The sequence below is a fragment of the Trachemys scripta genome, chromosome 5 (genome assembly GCF_013100865.1).
Source record: "Trachemys scripta elegans isolate TJP31775 chromosome 5, CAS_Tse_1.0, whole genome shotgun sequence".
Classification (NCBI taxonomy): domain Eukaryota; kingdom Metazoa; phylum Chordata; order Testudines; family Emydidae; genus Trachemys; species Trachemys scripta.
Window position 1 is genome coordinate 61,607,057 of NC_048302.1, and position 20,980 is coordinate 61,628,036.

Sequence of the window (20,980 nt, forward strand, 5' to 3'; positions counted from 1 at the left end):
CCCAGCCCTCTGCCCTGCACCCCCCCACCACCCAGCCTTCTGCCCTGCACCCCCACATCTGCCAGCCTTCTGCCCTGACCCCTGAATCCCCCCACACCCCCAGCCTTCTGCCCTGAACCCCCCACATCCCTCTGCCCTGACCTCTGAACCCCCCCACATACACCCAGCCTTCTGCCCTGCACCCTCTGCCCTGACCTCTGAACCTCCCCCCAGGTCTGGGGTCCCTGCTGCCGGCCCCTTGCCAGCCGGCGTCCCAGCCACAGGCCCCGCTCAGCCCGCTGCCAGCCTATGTGAACAGAACCCCAGGCTGGCAGTGAGCTGAGCAGGCTGGCGGTGTAAGATCAACATTTTAATTTAATTTTAAATGAAGCTTCTTAAACATTTTGAAAATCTTGTTTACTTTATAAGTCTATATTATATAACTAAACTATTGTTGTATATAGAGAGAGACCTTCTAAAAAACATTAACATGTAATACCAGCATGCAAAACCTTAAATTAAAGTGAATAAATGAAGACTGGCACACCACTTCTGAAAGGTTGCCTACCCCGGTCTAATCCTTGCTAATATGGTAGGATACTGAATCCAGTTATTAATCGCTTTTTCAATATGCTGCACTGTTGAATAGAATTAAATTATTTTTTTCCTATTATATAATCTATAATTACAGTTATAAGTACCCCTCTATATTATTAACATGGATGAAATCCTGGCCCCACTGAGCTCTATAGCAAAAAGACTATTGACTTCAGTGGAGTCTGAATTTCACCCCATAGATTCTCTCTTATAAAAATATTAAACTAAAAAGAGTCAGTTCTGTTGAGATTTACTATATTATGTAGAAACTGATAAATAGTTTCATTGTTAAGGATATTATGGTTTGCTATTATGATGATTAAATTCCTTTTATTATGTACACAAATTATGTTTATCATCACCAAATTCTTTTTTGGAAGATACAAGTAAATCTGTCAGTAGTTTAGACCTTAGCAGTTTAAATGGACTCCCTCAAAACTTAAGTCTAGCTTTGCCCACTCCCACAACCCTCCCATCCCTTTAATTAACAAATGGTTTGGTTTAACAGATTGGGTTGAAAAAATCTTATACATAGGCTCTGAGATACAGGCTACTTTTAATAATGATAGAGATATTAGCATTATTCATAATAAGTGTTTCTTTATTTTGCTAAGGGAAGCTATAAACTAGACCCTGATCCCCAGCCAGTCTCTCTCTGGCTCATCATACCCTAGATAACTCCCTCTCATTAGGCTTCAGCCAACCAGCACTCAGTGTCCCCCTGTCACCCTAATCTTGCCTGGAAGCCCTAGCCAGCACCAAGAACCTGAGAGGTCTGCACCAAAGGAAAGATCTTTGAAAGCATTACTGGCGGGAGAAGGGGAGAAAGAAATAAAGGGAGACACACACACACACACACACACACACACACACACAAATACCCAAACAAAACTCTTGGGTACCTTAGGTTATCATGGTAAAGTATATTTTCCATCAACACCATCACCAAAATTAAAGACAATCAGGAATTAAGGGGATTCTACTCTTTACCCTAGTTCCTTACGTATTCAAAATATATACATGGAGATATACCTATCTCATAGAACTGGAAAGGACCCAAAAAGGTCATTGAGTCCAGCCCCCTGCCTTCACTAGCAGGATCAAGTACTGATTTTGCCCAGATCCCTAAGTGGCTCCCTCAGGGATTGAACTCACAACACTGTGTTTAGCAGGCTAATGCTCAAACCACTGTTGTACATACCATTACATAAATTGCCAAAACAAACCTAGATACATTTTATTTCTGCCCTGTTAATCTTTTTAATAATACATTATTAGAAGTGAGTAGAGCTAGTTGGGAACTTTTGGACAAAATGTTTTTTCATCAGAAAATGCCAGTTTGTCAAAACTGAAATGTCAGTGAAGCTGTCTTTGGGAAGGTTTCTTAGGTCCAAGGTAGAATTTCTGGTCAAAATCGTTGAGAGAGAAAGAAACACAGGACAGACTTGAATGTAGAGAGCCCCCTCCCCCCCTCAAAAAAAAGGGGATGTTCTTTTTATACCAGTGCAGAACGAAAATAAATTTTGAACTTGCTACATATTTTGCTAAATGAATTTTTTTTCAGCCAGCCCTATAAGTGAGTGTATTTATATATTTTATTTACAGGCGGCGAAATGAAAATTTGATTTACATAATATAAGATCATTTATATACACATTTTTCCTTGTACTTAGAGTGATGGGTTATTACAGCACTAAAAGTGGTGTTTTACTGGAAGGCGGGAACATAGCTTTATAATGTTCTGCATATCTTGTACAATGCTTTTCAACTTTCCAAGAAGCACCAACTCTGGAGATGGGGGTTTGATTTATCATTGGGTTCCTCCAATTTTACCACAGCACAACTCCACTGAAATCTCAGTGCCTGCACATAGCTTCTGTAGAATTTCGTGGGCAAAAAAATGTAGGGGAGGGATGCTCTTTGTTCCAAACTGCCTTGATGACAGCATGTAATATGAATTTTCAGCTTTGCAAGCAGACCAGTTCATGTCTTGCTCAGTTCAGACAGAACTGGTCTCACTTAGCTACTGACAGACACTTTTAAACTCACACAAAAAAAGAACTGATGCATTTCAGTGAAGTCCAGCTAATGCCTCTCCCTTGCAAAATAAAATAATAAAATAAAAAATACCCCATTATGACAAAAATTCTACAGATTTAAACCCCTCCCTACATAACAAAAAGCCTTGAATGGAACAGTTGGGGCATCCATTCAGCTTCCCATGTCTACATAATCTGTCATTGCTCTTTATCGTCCCACTCAGCTCCCAACCTGGATCTTTGTCTCCATTTCACATGCCTCCTGCACCCCTTCATCTTTCTTTTCATGACTCACCAGTTTATTGTCCCTTTCCATGAACTCCCTCTTGCACTCTCTTCAAAGCCCTCCATTCTGAGATGGGGGAGTACAGATCCATATACTCCCCAGACATCTATCCCCAGTCCAAGTCCTCCCTGGCTCCCATCCCACTGTTCTATTTCCCCAAACACCCCCTGCGAAAGGATTCCCACTTCTAGTCCTTCAGTAATTCACCCCAATCTCAAATCTCCCCATCTGCACTCCCCACACATCTACAATACACACAAACCCTATTGGCTCATCTCAGCAGCCCCCTGGACTGGAGGAAAACCTGGAATCAGGAGTAGGGTGATACTGTATTATAAATATTTATCTATATGAACACATTTATATTATCTATATTTTAAACTTTGCCCTGTATACATACAACCAGCTCTCTATATCCTTGTATTCCCAACTAAAATTAAAAGACACTTCTCAGCAAGCCAAAACAGTAAATTTGGCACCTGATGAGATTAAAATAACAGGAATACTTTAAAAACCTGAACAATGAGGAACATTTTGAAACCCCATATCTTCCTCTCTGATTTTTCCCAGACTTCCCAGAAAAACTTTCTTATGGTGACACATAGCATAGAAAATATTTGAGTGTCTTTTTGCATAATTGAGAGTGGTTGAAATTTGTTTATATCTGACATTTTCAAAATTGACCATGGAACGGCTACAGCTGATCCATTTAAAACAAAAACAAAAACAAAACAAAAAACACACCACAGAGTGGGAGTTTGTATTATATAGATGTTCTGCTTTACCCTAGTTAGTTGTCAGACTCCAAAGAGCATATAAGGCCTTCCTCCTCTACATAAAAAGTAGAACTAGTAAATCCTGACCTTCATTATTATTACTATGTCCCCTCTGTGGTATGATAATAATAAAGATAGTGTAAGCATCCTTCTTCTCTACAAGGTTTTTGTTTAGTTAATACTGAAGATATTTTTGTTATGCAGCATAACTGATAATAGAACTATACATCTCCTGTATTTATAAAAAATAGTTCAGTGCCATGGACAGGTTTCTCGCTGCTTTTACAAGATCTCACAATCTTAGTTGATTGTGGGCACCTGCCTATAATGTTTGTTGAATAGAATCTTTGCTGATCAACTCTGATAAAGCAAGAACAAAGATTGCAAGGAGGTTCTTTATTGGATTCATTTTGCAGTTGCTGATTTGACTCACCATACACCATTACAAGAACTCTGTGTCCTAAGCAAGTTTGAGAAATGGAAAATGAAGTCTTACAGTTATTTAGACAAATCAGTTCATTCCTACAGCACATGCACTGGCACAGCTCCAAACAGCTGGGTTTGCACAAAGAAGTCTCTTTTTCTGTAAAAGATTCTGGTGTAATTTTGTCTCACCCCATAAAAATTGCTACTTTTTTAAAAAAAAACAAAAAGAAAAGTTCATCAGCTGAGCTTTGCATGAGTTGATCCAGAAAAGATAAATAATTGTGTTACAAAACTTTATTTAATTTAGTTCTAAATATTCAACAGACTAAGACTAATTTAAAATGGTTTGGGAAGGCAGAGGACAGAAATGCACTGTAAACTTGTTCTATTACTTACCCTAGATCTTGTATTTATTCCACAGTCAGAATTTCTATGGAGGCCTATGAGAGTTTTGAGTGTGCAAAAATTGCAGAATAGTGCCCCACATATATACAGGTTTTCCTAACAGTATCCCATGTTAGGAAAGTAGAACTATCAAGAGGAACAATTTAGACAGACTTTTTTGCGGATGCTGGGCTTGGATCACTGCATCACAAAAGTGTTTTAATTGCCTGTGAAACAGAAGTTGCACCACTCCATGAAGTCAACCAGAGAAGTAGACTGGATGTGTTTAGCAGAATGATTTAGTCACACTTTTTGGGGGGGGGGACTCTGGAATAAGGGTCTCACTAAGGTTTTCCTTAACAAAATAATTCCCCTTTGTTTCATTAAAAGCAGTGACAAAGTTTGCCTTGACTTTAGTGGGAGCAAAAAAAAAAAACATATACACACACACACACACAGAGCAGGGATGAATTTGGCCAGTATTTTCTAGTGGTTGATCTGGATATATTTTAGGAATTTGGTCACTTATAGAATCTTAGAAGATTTGGGTTGGAAGAGACCTCAGAGGTCCACCTCAAGTAAATACTCCCAGCTAGGGTTTTGTCAAGTTGGGCCTTAAATACCCCTAGGGATGGAGATTCTACTATCTCCCTAAGTAACCCATTCCAGTGCTTCACCACCCTCCTAGTGAAATAGCTTTTCCTAATATCCAACCTAGACCTCCCCCACTGCAACTTGAGACCATTGCTCCTTGTTCTGTCATCTGCCACCACTGAGAACAGCCTAGCTCCACCCTTTTTGGAACCCCCTTCAGGTAGGTGAAGGCTGCTATCAAATCCCCCCTCACTCTTCTCTTCTGCAGACTAAATAAGACCAGTTGCCTCAGCCTCCCCTCATAAGTCAGGTGCCCCAGCCCTCTAATCATTTTTTTGCCCTCTGTTGAATTCTCTCTAATTTATCCACATCCTTTCTCTAGTGGGGGACTGTAAAGGTGCAGGACTCACCCCCACAGCACCTCCTGCTGGTCATCTCAGGGAATTAGCTCTTTTCCAGCCTGGGCACCCTCTGCAGGCCAGTGTCCCACTTGTAGCTGGCTCCATGTCCCTCCTAGACCCCAGTGCCCCTTTACCCTGGGGCTGCCCCTGGTCCCTGGCAATACCCCACCAGTCTCTATGGTCTCCCCTCTCTGGGAAACCCCCAAACCTCTAATCCCCGCCTTGCCTCAGTCTGGGCTACTGCCAGTCATGACCCAACCCCCACTCCCTGGGGCAGACTGCAGTGTAAAAGCCATTCATCATAGGCAAGGGGGTTCAGACATGCTGCCTTCCTTTGCCTCCCAGTACCTCTATGGGCCTTGGACCAGGCCCTGCAGCTTGGGGAGTTGCCAGCCTGGAGCACCTCTGCTCCTCTAGCTCTCCCCAGCCCTGCTTCACTTCCAGTGCCCTTTCTGCAGCCACCCAAGCCCTGTTCTCTCTCAGCTTGGAGAGAGACTTCTGGTCTGCTGGCTCACAGCCTTTTTATACAGGCCAGCTGTGGCCTGATTGGGGTGTGGTCCAGCTGCAGCTGCTTCCCCAAGCAGCCAAGCTTAGCAGCTCTCAGCCACAACCTTCTCCCAGGGCTGACTTTAACCCTTTTTCTGTGGGAGTGGGGGAGCTGCTCCACTACAGTAGGGTTACCATATTTCAACAATCAAAAAAGAGGACGGTGGGAGCCCCACCCTAGTCCCGCCCCTGCCCCCCCACTTTCCACCCCCCTCAATACTCCCAATCCCCCTCCCCACTCCTTGTCCCCTGACTGCCCCCTCCTGGGACCCCCCCATCCTAACTGCCCCCCTAGGACTCTACCCCCTCCCTGTCTCCTGACTGCCCAAAACCTTATCCACACCCCCACCCCCTGACAGACCCCCGGGACTCCCACACCCCATCCAACCACTCCCTGCTCCCTGAGAGACCCCCTCCCCAGAACTCCTGACCCATCTAAACCCCCCTGCTCCCTGACCCCTGACTGCTCCGATCCCTCTCCCCACCCCTGCCCCCTGACAGCCCCCCCAGAACTCCCAACCCCCCTGCTCCTTGTCCCCTGACTGCCCCCTCCTGAAACCCCCCCCCATCCTAACTGCCCCCCAGGACCCTACCCCCTACCTGTACCGACTGCCCAAAACCTTATTCACACCCCCGCCCCCTGACAGCCCCCCCCGAACTCCTGACCCATCCAACCCTCCCCCTTCTCCCTGTCTCTTGACTGCCCCCTCCAGAACCTCCCTGCCCCTTCTCCGATCCCCTGGCCCCCTTACCGTGCCACTCAGAACAGCGTGTCGGGGCCACGCTCCCCCACGGAGCGCATAGCCCGGTTCCCACCCTTGCAGAGTGCTGCTGAGCGGCTTGCTGGGCAGCAGGGGAGGAGGAGCAGGGGGAGGAGCTCCAGACTGCTGGAGGCCCGATGCAAATGTCTGGTGATCTGCGAATACAGGGAGGGGGAGGGGGGGAGAGAGGGGAGGGGAGTGATCTGAAGCTGCAGGGGAGAGGAGGGGGGAAGCGGAGGAGGGGCTCTGGCTGCCACAACCCCATGCAAGTGGCTCGATCCAGCTGGCTGCCCTATCAGCCGTGCCACACTCTGCATGGGTGGAGGGGAAATCCGGACATTTACAAATTCCCCCCAGACGCTATTTTTAAACTAAAAAATCCGGACATGTCCGGGAGAATCCGGCCAAATGGTAACCCTAACTACAGGGACCCAAGAATGGATGCAATACTCCAGATGTGGCCTCACCAGTGCCAAATAGAGGGGAATAATCACTTCCCTCAATCTGATAGCAATGTTCCTACTATATGCCGTTAGCCTTCTTGGCAACAAGGGCACTCTGTTGACTCATATCCAGCTTCTCATCCACTGTAATCCCCAGGTCCTTTTCTGCAGAACTGCCATTTAGCCAGTTGGTCCCTAGTCTGTAGCAGTGCATGGGATTCTTCCGTCCTAAGTGCAGGACTCGGCGCTTGTACTTGTTAAACCGCATAAGATTTCTTTTGGCCCAATCCTCCTATTTGTCTAGGTCAGTCTGGACCCTATCCCTACCCTCCAGCATATCTACTTCTCCCTCCAGTTTAATGTCATCCATGAACTTGCTGAGGATGCAATCCATCCCATCATCCAGATCATTAATGCACTCCTCAAAGTATTTTGTCACACCCATGTTTGGCAGTATTAGATTTCATCCCAATTTGCATAATAGTTGAGATTGAATATATATTTACTACTGTAGTTGATTGCTATCCTTCACTTGGAAGTATTTAAAATTAGCCAAGAAAGGACACACAAATTACTGAGGGGTCAAATTAAAAAACACCTGTCTAATCTAATGTGAGAGCTACATACCTGTCTTCAGTTTTCTATGGTGCCTATCGCTACTTGGATTTTACCTGCCTCTTTTGGAGCAAAATTGATTGAGATTTTTGGCAACCAACTTTAAAGCATATGTGTCAAATGTTCTTCAAGTTATCTAAGAACTACACAAATGTGTCCCCTCACTTGCTGAAACTTATTCACATCGGGAATAATGAATCATGAAACAGGCAGACTGAACACAGAACCCTACTGATATGCCCCCATTGCCATAGTATCACAGCACCACACAACTTTTAATGTATTTATCTTCATGACAACCCTTGTGAGGTAGGGAAGTGCTATTAACCCCATTTTACAGATGGTGAACTGAGGCACAGAGAGACTATGTGACTTGTCCAAGGTCACACTGGAAGCATGTAGTGGAGCAGGGAACAAGCTGGGTGTCCCAAGTCCCTGGTTAGTGCCCTAACCACTGACTCATCCTTCCCCCAGTCCTGCAGCATTTTAAATTCCATCCATAAATACTTGTTTTTGTGGTTTGAGATTATTTTCACACCCTTTGCCTCACATTTAGGCTTTAGCAGGTTGAGAGGTCTTAGGTAAAGCAAAAAGTAAATTGAATGAAACAACCATGTGATAATTGGATATAGATCCCAGTTAAAATCCAGATTCAAATCCAAACCTGAATTTGAAAACCTCAAAGTTTGTGGGGGGTTCAGATCAGTGATATGAGTTTGGTCAATTTTGAAGATGGGGACCATCTGCAAAATTCTGATCGAAATTTAGGTACATTAAGATTTTGGAATGATCAGATTGGAGGTTTTGTTTCAGACCTGTCTCAGGTCTAACCTTGCAAAATTCTCTAATTTCATTAATACCTCTTTATTTTGTGAAGCCTCCAGTGGTGCTTGAGAAATTGCATAAAAATTTACAGTTTACAGGGGAGAGCTAGCTCAACAGAGGGGAGGGATAGCTCAGTGGTTTGAGCATTGGCCTCCTAAACTTAGAGTTGTGAGCTCAATCCTTGAGGGGCCACTTAGGGATCTGGGGCAAATCAGTACTTGGTCCTCCTAAGGGAGGGAGGGGGCTGGACTTTATGACCTTTCAGAGTCCCTTCCAGTTCCATGAGCTAAGTATATCTCCATATTATTATTATTTTATATACAGTTTATGACTGTGTCAAAACCTCAAGAAACTGTCCTAGGAAAGAGGCTAGATCTGGGTATGACTTAGCAAACCCATCAGACAAACAAAATGTGCACAGCTGTGACCTTTGGGCAGAAGCCTTGGCATCACCGACTACTAATGCAGACGTTTTTCCACCCTTTTAGCTACAATGAAAAAAACACTATGGGAAGTAGGTTCCCAAAGAGATATAACAAAAGAAGAAAGCCTTCAGAAAAGCAGGAGATGAAAGGAAAATTTTTGTTGGCAAGAGCTAATAGTCTTGCACATGTTTACCTTTCAAACATTTAGGGCCAGTTTAGGCCTTCACTTACTCAATCCAACCCACTGAAGAATGAGTTTGTATGGGTGTAACTGCACCCAGAATTTAGCTCACCATTTATCAAATATGGTCAGATTGAAGATTAACTTTCTTTGTTGAATATTTATTAGTGTTTCACTTCACTTGAAATATGAACTGCAAGTCCTTTCATAAATAAATTAAAGCTGTCTAGTTTAAATGTGGTGTCAGTAAATCTTTGAAACTTGTTATAAGTCTGATCCAAAGCCTGTTGTAGTCAACGGGAGTTTTTCCAGTGATTTCAAGGGCTTTGGATAAGGTCCTAAGTGCAGTGAGCTGGTATAATAAGTTATAAATAAAATTTTAGCAGGTCTCTTTGCTATAGCAACAATACTGCTGGAGTGTACTTTTCTCAACCATGTGACAGAACAAGTGTCACAATATTAGAGCTGAAAGGGGGTCTGAGCACACTCATTTCAGTATGTCATGCAGTTAAAATAATGCAGACCTAAAATGGTGATGTTCCTAAGGCTTATATTAATGACCTGACCTTTCTCACTGTTATTCTTTTCAAACTTATGTCATTTGATATTGCATATAAGACTGCCATGTTTCTAGGAAAACAATACATGTAGACTCTATACCACAGTCCCCAAAAGTGACTTTACCAGGAAACAGTAAGTCAGGGTCCGTGGTCATTTCCCCTCCCCGTTTCCTTCTCCCCCCCTCCCCTCGCTGCGGGATATTTGCTTTTCATTGTGTCAAGCCAAAATAATTGACATATTTTATTATTAACAGTAATTCAGCACTAGAGGTGGGCTGCCCTGCTAATGGTCATGTCTACTTCAGTAAGCATGTGGGGCTCACTTCTGCTCTCTGTGTGAAAAAAGTGAACTGATAAAAGTTGCTAAATTTTGGTATATTGTATGAGAAGCTCATCTGGGGGAACTGTATCTGTGCTTTCTTCTTCAAAATCTAGTTCTCTCATTCGTATATACTATTATTATATCTAGGCTTATTTTGCTGCATATATTATTCTAAATCTCCCTATGTGCCTTATTCTGGCAACTTAACTGCAATGAGATTCCTATAGTCCCATTTTTATCATTTTACCTGACTGTAATTATTAACTAAATAATTGTGCTCAGTATTAGGAGCCTGATCCAAAGCCCAGTGAAATCATTCGGAGGCTTTTCGTTGACTTCAGTGGGCTTTGGAACAGGCCCTGAATGAAGAATAACCTTTGAATTTATGTATTGTCAACTTTTAGGGAGGAGCAGGTGCCACAGTAACTTTATTAATATGCTTAAATTATCTTAATCTTACCTTCATGGGTCGGTCAAGCTTAGAGATGCCTATGGACTGAATTCTTCTCTTCTGATTTTCCTAATTTCTCCTTTCCTTCTTAGTTTACTCCTATATTCTCTGTCATCTCGTAACACACTTTTTTTTTACTTGTCCTTATTCCACTATTATTATTTGTACTACTGTAGCATTCAAAAAACACCAGTCAAAGAGCAGTGCCCATTACACTTAGGCGCTACATCAACAAGCAGAAAAGACAGCACTCCTGATACAGATTTAGAAATCTGTCTGTGGGAGCAGACTCTCTTGTAAGATTTCTGACTTTTCCTGGTTAGGACAGAAATTCAGCAAAAATCAGGTTCAGCAGATGCAAAATCCATTCAGCAGTAACATTCAATTTGGCAATACAGAATCCCACAATCCATCATTTCCTAAGGTGGATTGAGGGGCAACAGCTGGTGAAGGAGCCCTGAACACGGGACAGAATGGAGTTGTTGGTTACTAGTGCAGCAGCATTGAAGCTCTGGGCAGACGGCCCTTTGCCTTTGCACATCCTACAAGATCTACATGGATCTGCTATTTCTGTGGGGTTGTAGGAATTCTTGGCTGTCTCTCCAATGGAAGGGTGTGAAGTCAACTCCATTAGTGCAAACCATGAAAGTTATACAGATTTGTATCCTGAAAGAAACCAAATTGTTATTTCATTATTTCACACTATACCTTAATCCTTAAACTACAAAATATAGACACTATTAGGAACCTATGTTGTTTTTAAGGACATCTTAATTGTTCTCTGAAAGTGTGGTTCTCTGTAATAACATAACTAGGAAAAAGACATACTCACTCCCCCTGAATTTTAGCCATTGCTTTGATGTACAGACCAAAGAGTTAGTCTTAGAGCTTTCCCCCACAAAAATTCTGAATAAAAAAATTTCTTTTGAATATTTTCCTTTGACATTTTAACATTTTTGGGGAAATTGGGAAAATTGGGAAAATTTGAAAATTTTCATTTCAGTTCAAAATAAAATATTACTTGAAAGTGTGCTTCAATAGAGCAGAGATATACTTCTGTGTAAACAGAAGAATGGAGAAAACCAACCTTGGGAATGTGTCTTCAAACCAGGAACATTGCTCAGACTTGTATTTTTTTAAACCAGCAAAAGTACAACTGATGGATGAACATCAAGAGAGTTAGACTGAGACAAAAAGGCTCCATTTAGGTCAGCAGGCCACTTATGGTCAGGATCAGGGCTAAGGTTTGGCAGATCAAATCTGAATTGTGATGCCACACCATGACAAACGCAATCTGGTTCCAATGCCAGTAAAGTCCATGCTCCAGGGATGGTGTGCAGGCAGCAGGAAACTGGAGCTAGCCATATGGGAAAGCATTGCTTCTCTTTATCCATGCACACCAATGAAAGTCTCCCAGTATGCAGGACTTTTCCAGGCTGCAATCATATTGTGAGGGTGCATGTGTCATACTTAAACCTATGATGTTTCAGTTCAGCAGATTCTAATAGAGTTTATTCAGATAGACTCTTTTTTTGTAACCACTCATCTGGCTCTTAAATAAATATATAACTATGGCATTGACCTCATCTACTATACTTATGAGTGGTTTCAGAGTAGCAGCCGTGTTAGTCTGTATCCGCAAAAAGAACAGGAGTACTTGTTGCACCCCTGTTAGTCTCTAAGGTGCCACAAGTACTCCTGTTCTTTATATTTATGAGTGAATATCACAGATTCAATTCCGTACATGAAAAGCACATTTCACTTTGGTGACTCCTAAACAAGAAACTTCATTAAAAGAACTGACTGTCCGAAAGATTAATTCAATGGAGTCCGATAAAACCCCAAGAAAATTACACATACTTTGCAAAAATGCCATACCTCAAGAAGGAATCCCATGTTTAAAGGTTTGGAAAGCAACAGCTAAGGGATCCTGACCGCCCCTAGTGCCATAATATTCTTCACTTTTCAATATCATGATTTACGTCATCCACCTAACCTCCGGGTTGAACCACTAGCCACAACCAAGCTATGTATGTTCTTCATTCCTTGCCTTTACGGTGGAGGGTGGGATTCTGTTATTCCTCCTAATCCAACACTTCCACCAAACAAGGCTTTTTTAGTCAGACTTTGGTGGAATTTTACCCATCCACAGGAAGTAAATGGATTTATTTTTCCTGACTATAACTATACTTTAAGAAACAGAGAAATGGGGCATTTGTACTGAAAATATGGCCCTAAATTATGAGTGGAAGGGGGGGGGTACCAAAAAGCACTGAAACAGATGTATATTTTGTTTTCTTAGTAGACAAAGCAGCCATTGTGAAAGCTGAAGGATATCACCAATGGGTGGTAACGCTGACAGCAGAAAATCAAAGAAACCTTAGCATTAAGGCAACAGTATAACATAAAAAAATGTGTCAGCTCTCCGTGGCCATGCAGATTATCACTCACATCATGATGGAAGGTAAGAATTGTTTCCCAGTGTGGTGTTGACACTGTATGAGCTTTAATCTGTTGTTCTTTGCCTTTCAGATCTCTTGCTTCAGAACACAAACACTAACAAGATGACAAAAGCAGTATTTGAGCATTATATCTACTTGCAAACTAGCATTTCAAGTTCAAGTTTAGACATACTAGCACACAAAGCAAAATGAAGAGGAAGGCTGTGATTTTAATGGGGCTTTAACCTCTTTTGTTCTTTGACCTTTTGTAGCTCTCAGAATATATCAACACTTCTGTCGCATGAATTACCTTATCAGCTTAGTCAATGCTGATATAGCCATTTATGCATCCAATTACAGCTAGAAGCATAGATTTTGGGGCTTTTCACCCCATTTCCAGCTGCAGGTATCCCAAAGCACTAAGCAGTAAGGCCCAAATCCTGTGCGTCAGCACACAACTCAAGCACTGGGTTAATGCTAGTGATCACTGCAAAGGGGGAATGGAGAGAGGTAGTATCATGCCCAGACTGCAGAGTGACTGTTCAGCAGCTACTACTGCCATGAATCTGCCAAAACTCCCATGTCTCCCTTATCTCTGCTTTGTGGAGGGCCAAGGCGGGTTGGGATAGTCAGAGAAAAATGTGTTTTATTGAAATACAACATTTCATATTATATTTTTTAAACTCTAAGTTTGCATATAATAAGACTTATCTTCAACATTCTCTTTTTCTCCCTTTTATAACTAATTCATTTCTTTGATAGCTGCTGGACTGACAGCTCCAGAACTGAAGGTTTTTTTCATAGCATAGGTGACAACATGCAAGCTTACGATTGCCCAGGAAAGGTCTCTTAATGGAACACTCACTAGGAGTAAGAGGGTAGTTCAGTCTCTCTGCCCAGTCACTTCTTGGTCTTTCTACACAACTGGTCAATCAGGATCTAGCTAATGGTAATTTGTGGGCTGGTTTGTAATGAGATTGTAATGCAGAGGATAGACTTGATGAATGAGAGATAATAGGTAGGGTGGGGATAGGCCATGAAGGGCCTTGAAAGTAAACCAAGTAGCTTATCTTTGACAAAATCGAGGAAGAGCCAGTGGATGGCTGCAAACAGAGGTGTGACATGGATCAATGACAGGCTAGGAAAATGATCATTGCAGCAGTATTCTGAATGCATATGAACAGGGCAAGACTGCATTTGTAAAGGCCAGAGAGAAAGATGTTGCAGTAAATCATGCCACAAGATAACACTGGGTGAGTGTTGTAGCTGAGTAGATAGATAGGAAAGGTCATGTCTTAGAAACAGAATTTTAAGAAAGAATTGGCAAGATTTAGATAGAGCCTGGAGGGGGGACTTAGAGAAAACTCTGAGTTATAGATGATGCCAGGATACAGTCCTGAGTGACTAGCAGGATAGTGGCATTGGCCACAGCGACTGAGAAAAGAAGTAGGAGGGTAGGCTTCAGGGGGAAGATGAAGACTTCTGTTTTTACCCACTTTGCGCTTTAGCTGATGGCTAGACATTTACAAGGAGATGTCAGAGAGACCCGAAGGTTTTCAGAACTAGATCTTGTTGTGTTTCAAATAGTTAATTCTTTTATCTTCCCTGAGCACAACGCTTTTATAATAAAAAATTAGCTGCTGTTTGGGTATCAGCAGTTTCCTGTGTTTAAGTTTACCACAATTGCACCACAGCTACCTTGTTAGTGTCCTTTAGCCTCTCACATTTTTAGTGATATGAGTGTGCATTTCCTTTTCTGGAGAGATTAGAGGCAGGAAATGCTGTCCATTTTTATCTCCGATATGTCATGTATGGTAGAGAATTAAGAAGTATGACCTGTTGTTTTTTGAAATTCCCAAACCAAAAGGGCTTATCGAAGCCCCAGCTTTTACCATCTGTCAGACATAGTTCTCACACTTCATAAAACTGCCTCTCACATTGGTACCATTTTCTGTAACAGTTTGTTAATAAATTCCATCCAAATCTCAAAGTGTTTCACATGACAAGCTGAAGAATATCACTGATAAAGCATGCTTATGCTGCTTAGCAGCCCTCCAGGGACTGCCAGGTTAATGTTTTTGTGGAAGGAGACAGAGATAACATTCCTTAGCAGAGGATGCCAAGTCTACATAATTAAATGACAAGTACAGTGCAAAGGGCTAACAAGGAAAAGGTCCTGATGATCTGAGACAAACAATTTTTAGAGAAAGTTAGATTCACCTATTTTAAGATCAGTTTTAGTTCATTAGACCATATTGATATGACAAGTGCTAAATTCAGTCCAATTTAATGTCTGCCAAGAAAAGGACTCCATAGTGAAAGAAGGTTTTTATACTATGTATCCATTTAATTACTGTTCATTTCTCATCCTTTGGCAGACTGCCACACATTAGGAGGCGTTTTTTGCCATATCTTATCCATCCCACAACATCATACAGTCTATCTTCTTTACTTTTTTATGACTGATTTCTTATCTTCTCTATATTGCTGTATATTTTGTGCCAGGCCCTCAGCTGGTGTAAATCAATTTAGCATCACATGCCAATTACCAGAGTTGCACATCATAAGAACCTGGATGCAGTGAACAGGATATTATCTCTTGAAAAATCTTCAGATCAAGTTGCTCCAAGCTGACCAGTCATTCTCTGTGCCTTAATCTATAGTGTTAACATAAAGTGTCTATACCTATCATACAGCGATCACCAAGGAAGAGAAGGATGAACTAAACTTCACAGAAACATCACTAAGAGGACTAATGACAGTTTTCATCATTCCCTGAACACACCCACACGGTTGATCTATGCTATACACATACATTAGGAAGGAAGAGGATATCTACATTTTTATTGTATAAAATTTCATTGAGCTTTTCAATGAAAATAGGATTGGTACAATATGTGATCAATCACATCTTGTTCCAAAAAATAGAATTAATAGAAAGTACTTTGTAAAATTTTTATGAAGCTCCCTATAAACCTGAACTAATAATGCATAAATTGGAAACTGCTTGTCTTTTGGACTCTTTCAAGTGGGCATGGAGTCCAAACTGCTCCACAAAATTGAATCTTATCCATCTTTGGAAGAACAGAAGTCATTTCTCATATTCCTGTAGCAAAAGAAAATGTTGGCACATCTTGAAAAATTACAGCTTCCTTCATTTCACTGAGTCTTACTCTGCATTTGTATCGTAACTTATGGCAAGAGATGCAGATGTCAAGCCATTATGTATTTCATGTTAATTACTGATCTCAAATGTTCACATTCTAAGCTGGATCATCCAAATTCTTCTATGAGATTTGGGGGTGGAGCTGACTCTGGCGCCTGCTTAAAAATCTTTCAGTTCCCAGGAGACCTGTCTGGAGCCCAGAGTAGCAGCAGGAGTTGAGTGTCACCTGACTGGAGGCCCCATCTTCTGCTCCAGTTCATATCCCAGACAACTCCCCTGCCCACTCCATTGGAGTCATGCTGCCAGGCATTCTCCGGCCCCAGTCCTTTAAAGCAGGTTCCTTGTCACGGAAGAATCCCTGGGGTTCCAGGGTATATTACCTTTTCAATATCCACAGTGCCAGATGACATGATTTATGTTCCCCACCCAACCCAGTCCCCATCCCTTCCCCCATACAGAGCAAACCATCAATATGTCATGGGAAGGGATGGGATGGTGCTGTGGAGGCAATTGGCAGGACCCATCTGCATGAAAGATTTGACATCAGCAAGTGGAGTTTCCCCTCCATGCACAGAATTAGGGTCACAATCTGGTCCTCTGCTCTTGAATATGCTACTGTAAATTTGAAATAACCTCATTCAGTTAAAATCTTGTTCTTATTGACAATGTAATTAATTCAGTATTGTGGATTTATAGCAGTATAGGTGAGGGGAAAATTTGATCTAAAATATAGAAAAGTGTTAAGACAATCAAATACAAAATTATAATTAATCATAAGAACTTCAGAACATAAGAATGACCATACTGGGTCAGACCAACAGTCCATCTAGCCCAGTATCCTCTCTTCTGACAGTGGCCAATACCAGATGCTTCAGAGGGAATGAACAGAACAGGACAATTATCTAGTGATCCACCCCCTGTCATCCAGTCCCAGCATCTGGAAGTCAGAGGCTTAAGGACACCCAGAGCATGGGGTTGCAAATACAAAAATACCAATTATAAAACTATACAGATTACTTGTTGCATGGGGAGGGAAGAATGCATAAAAATCATAGTGCTGCCTATTAGCATATTTTTGGCATCTGAAGAAATGTACACTCCAGAGACTTTAAAAATAAAAGCTCTTGGGCTACTTTATCCGCTTAGCTGCTATGGGACAGGGATTTCAGCCCTTTGTTCCCAAACCCATTCATTCTGTTACAAAATTAACCACTAGAAATTACCCCTTTCTGACATCAGAACATCACCACAAATGGATGTGGGTTTTTCTTTTCAAATTTAAAAATATTATTCAAACAAAAATGCTTGAGTAAGACTAGGCTATAGTAACACCACAGTACTCACAGGCTTCATTGCTAGTCAACCTCATTTAGTAAGAAAGAATTATAAGTCTCATGAGTAAATGGCTAGAAAATGTTTCCACAGGAAAAGCTTCATAATCTCATCTGAATTATTTCTTGAAAGAAGCATCTTCAAGGCTATAACTCTTTTAAAAAGACCATCCCATCAATACTATACTGTAAGAGTCATAATTACTTCAGATCTTGGTACTACTGCAAATTACAGGGATCCCAACTAAAAATTCCAGTGAAATACTCATTTTATTCTTTATAGTCCAGGACACACAAGGACACACACACACACACACACCAGAAATAATTGCCTAAATGAGTCATTGCTCATGACATTTTTTTTTAGTGTTAATTAAAAAAAGACACTACAATGACATTTTTAAAATATTCAAAGTCAAAGAGAAAAGAGATTCAGTGCTGGATGTAACACTAAATATAAACTTTTACAGTGCTAGGCAACCATCTCAGAACTAATATTCTACTGTTAACTAAAAACATAAGAATGGCCATACTGGCTCAGACCAAAGGTCCATCTAGCCCAGTATCCTGTCTACCGACAGTGGCCCATGCCAGGTGCCCCAGAGGGAATGAACAGAACAGGTAATCATCAAGTGATCCATCCCCTGTTGCCCATTCCCAGCTTCTGGCAATTCACACTCAGATAACAAGCATTTTGTCATTTTTTCTTCATTTAATAACTAGAAGATTTCTTATACAGAAATAATTATCAGAGGGAGATACTGTACTTTTTAGAGGAAAATTTTCAATTTGTCTACCCACACATGGGTACACAAATTGGCATTAGTACTCACAAATCAGGCAATTGTACATGTAAACACCAAACTGTACACACAAATCAGTATTTGTGTGCACAGCTGACTACTTTTTAGAAACAAGCTAAGGTATTTACATATATTTAAAGAGGCATTCCCAGAATGTACAGGTACAAGCCAACTGGAAATGTGTCCCTTAATTTAGTCTCTCTATATATACATATATACACACTGTTTTGAAATCATGTAGTTTATGGACAGTTTTTGAGCAATATCCTGTATTTTAGATAATATGAAAAAGAAGGAGGAATATTGCTCCCACTATGATGAGCAAAAATTCTCATCTTCTGTACTTCTGAAAAGAATCAAGATTATTAAACATGCTGGCACACTGCTGAGGAGATTCAAGGCATCTGTGGCCATGCTACTTGTTTTGTACTCTGTCTTTCAATACTATTAAATCTGTGATAGTCTCCTTAGTTTGTTTTATAATTCCATTTTATGTGGTTCTGGTTTTCAGACAGATTCAAGAATGACACAATCGCCTTCCTCCACCCACAGACCTTGGATTCCTGCCATTGGCTACACCCCTCCAACTAATGTGGAACATGAAGCTATGTCTGGTCCCATATGTCCATAAATGGAAGGAAGGCCAGCACAGATGATGTAGGAATGAATGAATGAAGCAAGCGTCCACAGTTTCTTTGCTGACTGTAGATCCCTAACACAGGCATAGCAAGGCTTATTTTTAATGGATTCATTTTATTCTGTTTTTCAGACAGGAGTGTCATTTCATTGTCAGGTTGTTGTTTTAAAAATGAAGTAAATTAATCTAACTATAAGCTTTATCCCAGCTGTTGAGGTGAGAGCAGATCTCTTCTGTCTGAGCATACTAGCAGCAAATAAACTATGCAGAATGTTTGTTTGGCTGAAACCACTGCATAAGTAGTTATATAAGTGCACTTGAAATGTTCCGAATTCTTTTGTTTACTGAGAAATCCTTCATCTTTTGTAAATTAAAAACTCAAAGTTAGTCTTACTTCAGCTATTCCGTATTCTTATGCCCTGTATCAATCATTATTCTTTGGATTATTAACAAAACTTTACTCAGCATCATGTTAAGCAATTATAGGACAAATAATACCACAGATGACTGTTGCTTCCCAGGGTTTGTATTTATCATCACCCGTATTAGTAATAGTTCAAGGCCTGATCTTATGTCCCATTCTCATATCAGTACTCCTTAAAGTCAATGGGAGCATTTGCATGAGTAATGGGTATGCACTTCAATATGGCGTGCAAGATGGGGCCCTTAAGCTGAAGGAAGGACTATATATAGAAACATTAAGGTACAGTGATGTTGGGGAACAATGTGCAGGTGCACCGCCCTACATAAATGCCAGAAAGAATTATTGCTGAAGTAGACACACTATTTGGATCCCTGCATCTCAGAGAGTGCTGTTGATCACCCTTGGAAAGAGTAATGTCTTTTCCCCTGAGTGGCTAGTCATGGTTCCACACACTCTCTATCCTCCCTCACCCAGTTTGGAGAAGTTAGCACTGCAGTGTCATTAGCCTCACAGAGACCTTACACTCTGTGGAAGCTGCTTAGGGTATTGGTACTGCATTTGGCAAAATATACAAAATGTGTAACACACATACGTGCACACAAACACACACACGCATTGGATAGTATCCAGGGAAAGAGAGAACCATACAGAGAGCAATAGCAAAAAACACGATGAGTTTATTCAGGGATGCTGGAAAATTTGTATAGCGGGGGTGCTGAGAGCCATCGAACCAACCTGTAAACCCTGTATATGATCGAAACCACTTCAAGCCGGGGGTGTGGCCATAGGTGCTGGAATTAGGGTGCTGGGGGTGCTGCCACACCCTGTGGCTTGAAATTGTTTCCATTATATACAGGGTTTACAGTCTGGTTCACTGGCTCTCAGCTTCCCCCCATACAAATTTTTCCAGCACCCTTGGTTGCACCAGCACCCCCAGCGTCTCTTGTTCCAGCACCTATGAGTCCATTAAAAAAAATCAAAATCCTCTCTGAATTCCATTTATTTCTCCTCCTTGATCACTACCTTTCCCTAGGCTTTGGCTCATCTGGTCCAGAAGTTAATGCATAATTGAAGGCATGATTTTCCTCTCATGCCAGCAGAACTCCACTGGCATTATTTCTGATTTACACTTTGTTAAATGAGAGTAGCATCAGCTGTAAGTGATGGAATTCAACTCATTTAAAACTTTTTTAATTAAAAAAACCATACAACTGTATTTAAATTTCTCATAATGGAAAAATATTATTGTACATACATTATCAGAGATAGGTACGCATAGAAACATGAAATATGCCCACTATCTTCTTTCACTTCCAAAGAAAAAAAAATGTCTTGAATGTCTGTTGAGTACTAGGAGGCAGCTATATTTTTATGGTATTCAACACTGATTTATGTTTTATTTCTGGAAGCACATTAAGAACTAGGAAAAGTCTTATTCAAGATCAATAGTGGATAATGTCTCACTTTCCCAATACCCCTCTATTCAGAAATACTTCCGCTGGTGTGAGTTGTCATAGCTTTTTGAAGCCAACACAGCTACAACAATTTAAACCAGTTGAGGATATGC

At 41.2% G+C, this 20,980-nt stretch overlaps 1 long non-coding RNA gene across 1 annotated transcript; it reads left to right on the plus strand.

The window, feature by feature from the left end:
- The first annotated feature begins 9,940 nt into the window (after positions 1 to 9,940).
- Positions 9,941 to 19,382, plus strand: LOC117878473. The gene is made up of 3 exons (XR_004645986.1): positions 9,941 to 9,971; positions 12,914 to 13,075; positions 18,864 to 19,382. It is a non-coding gene; the product is annotated as an uncharacterized LOC117878473 (long non-coding RNA).
- Positions 19,383 to 20,980: the final 1,598 nt, after the last annotated feature.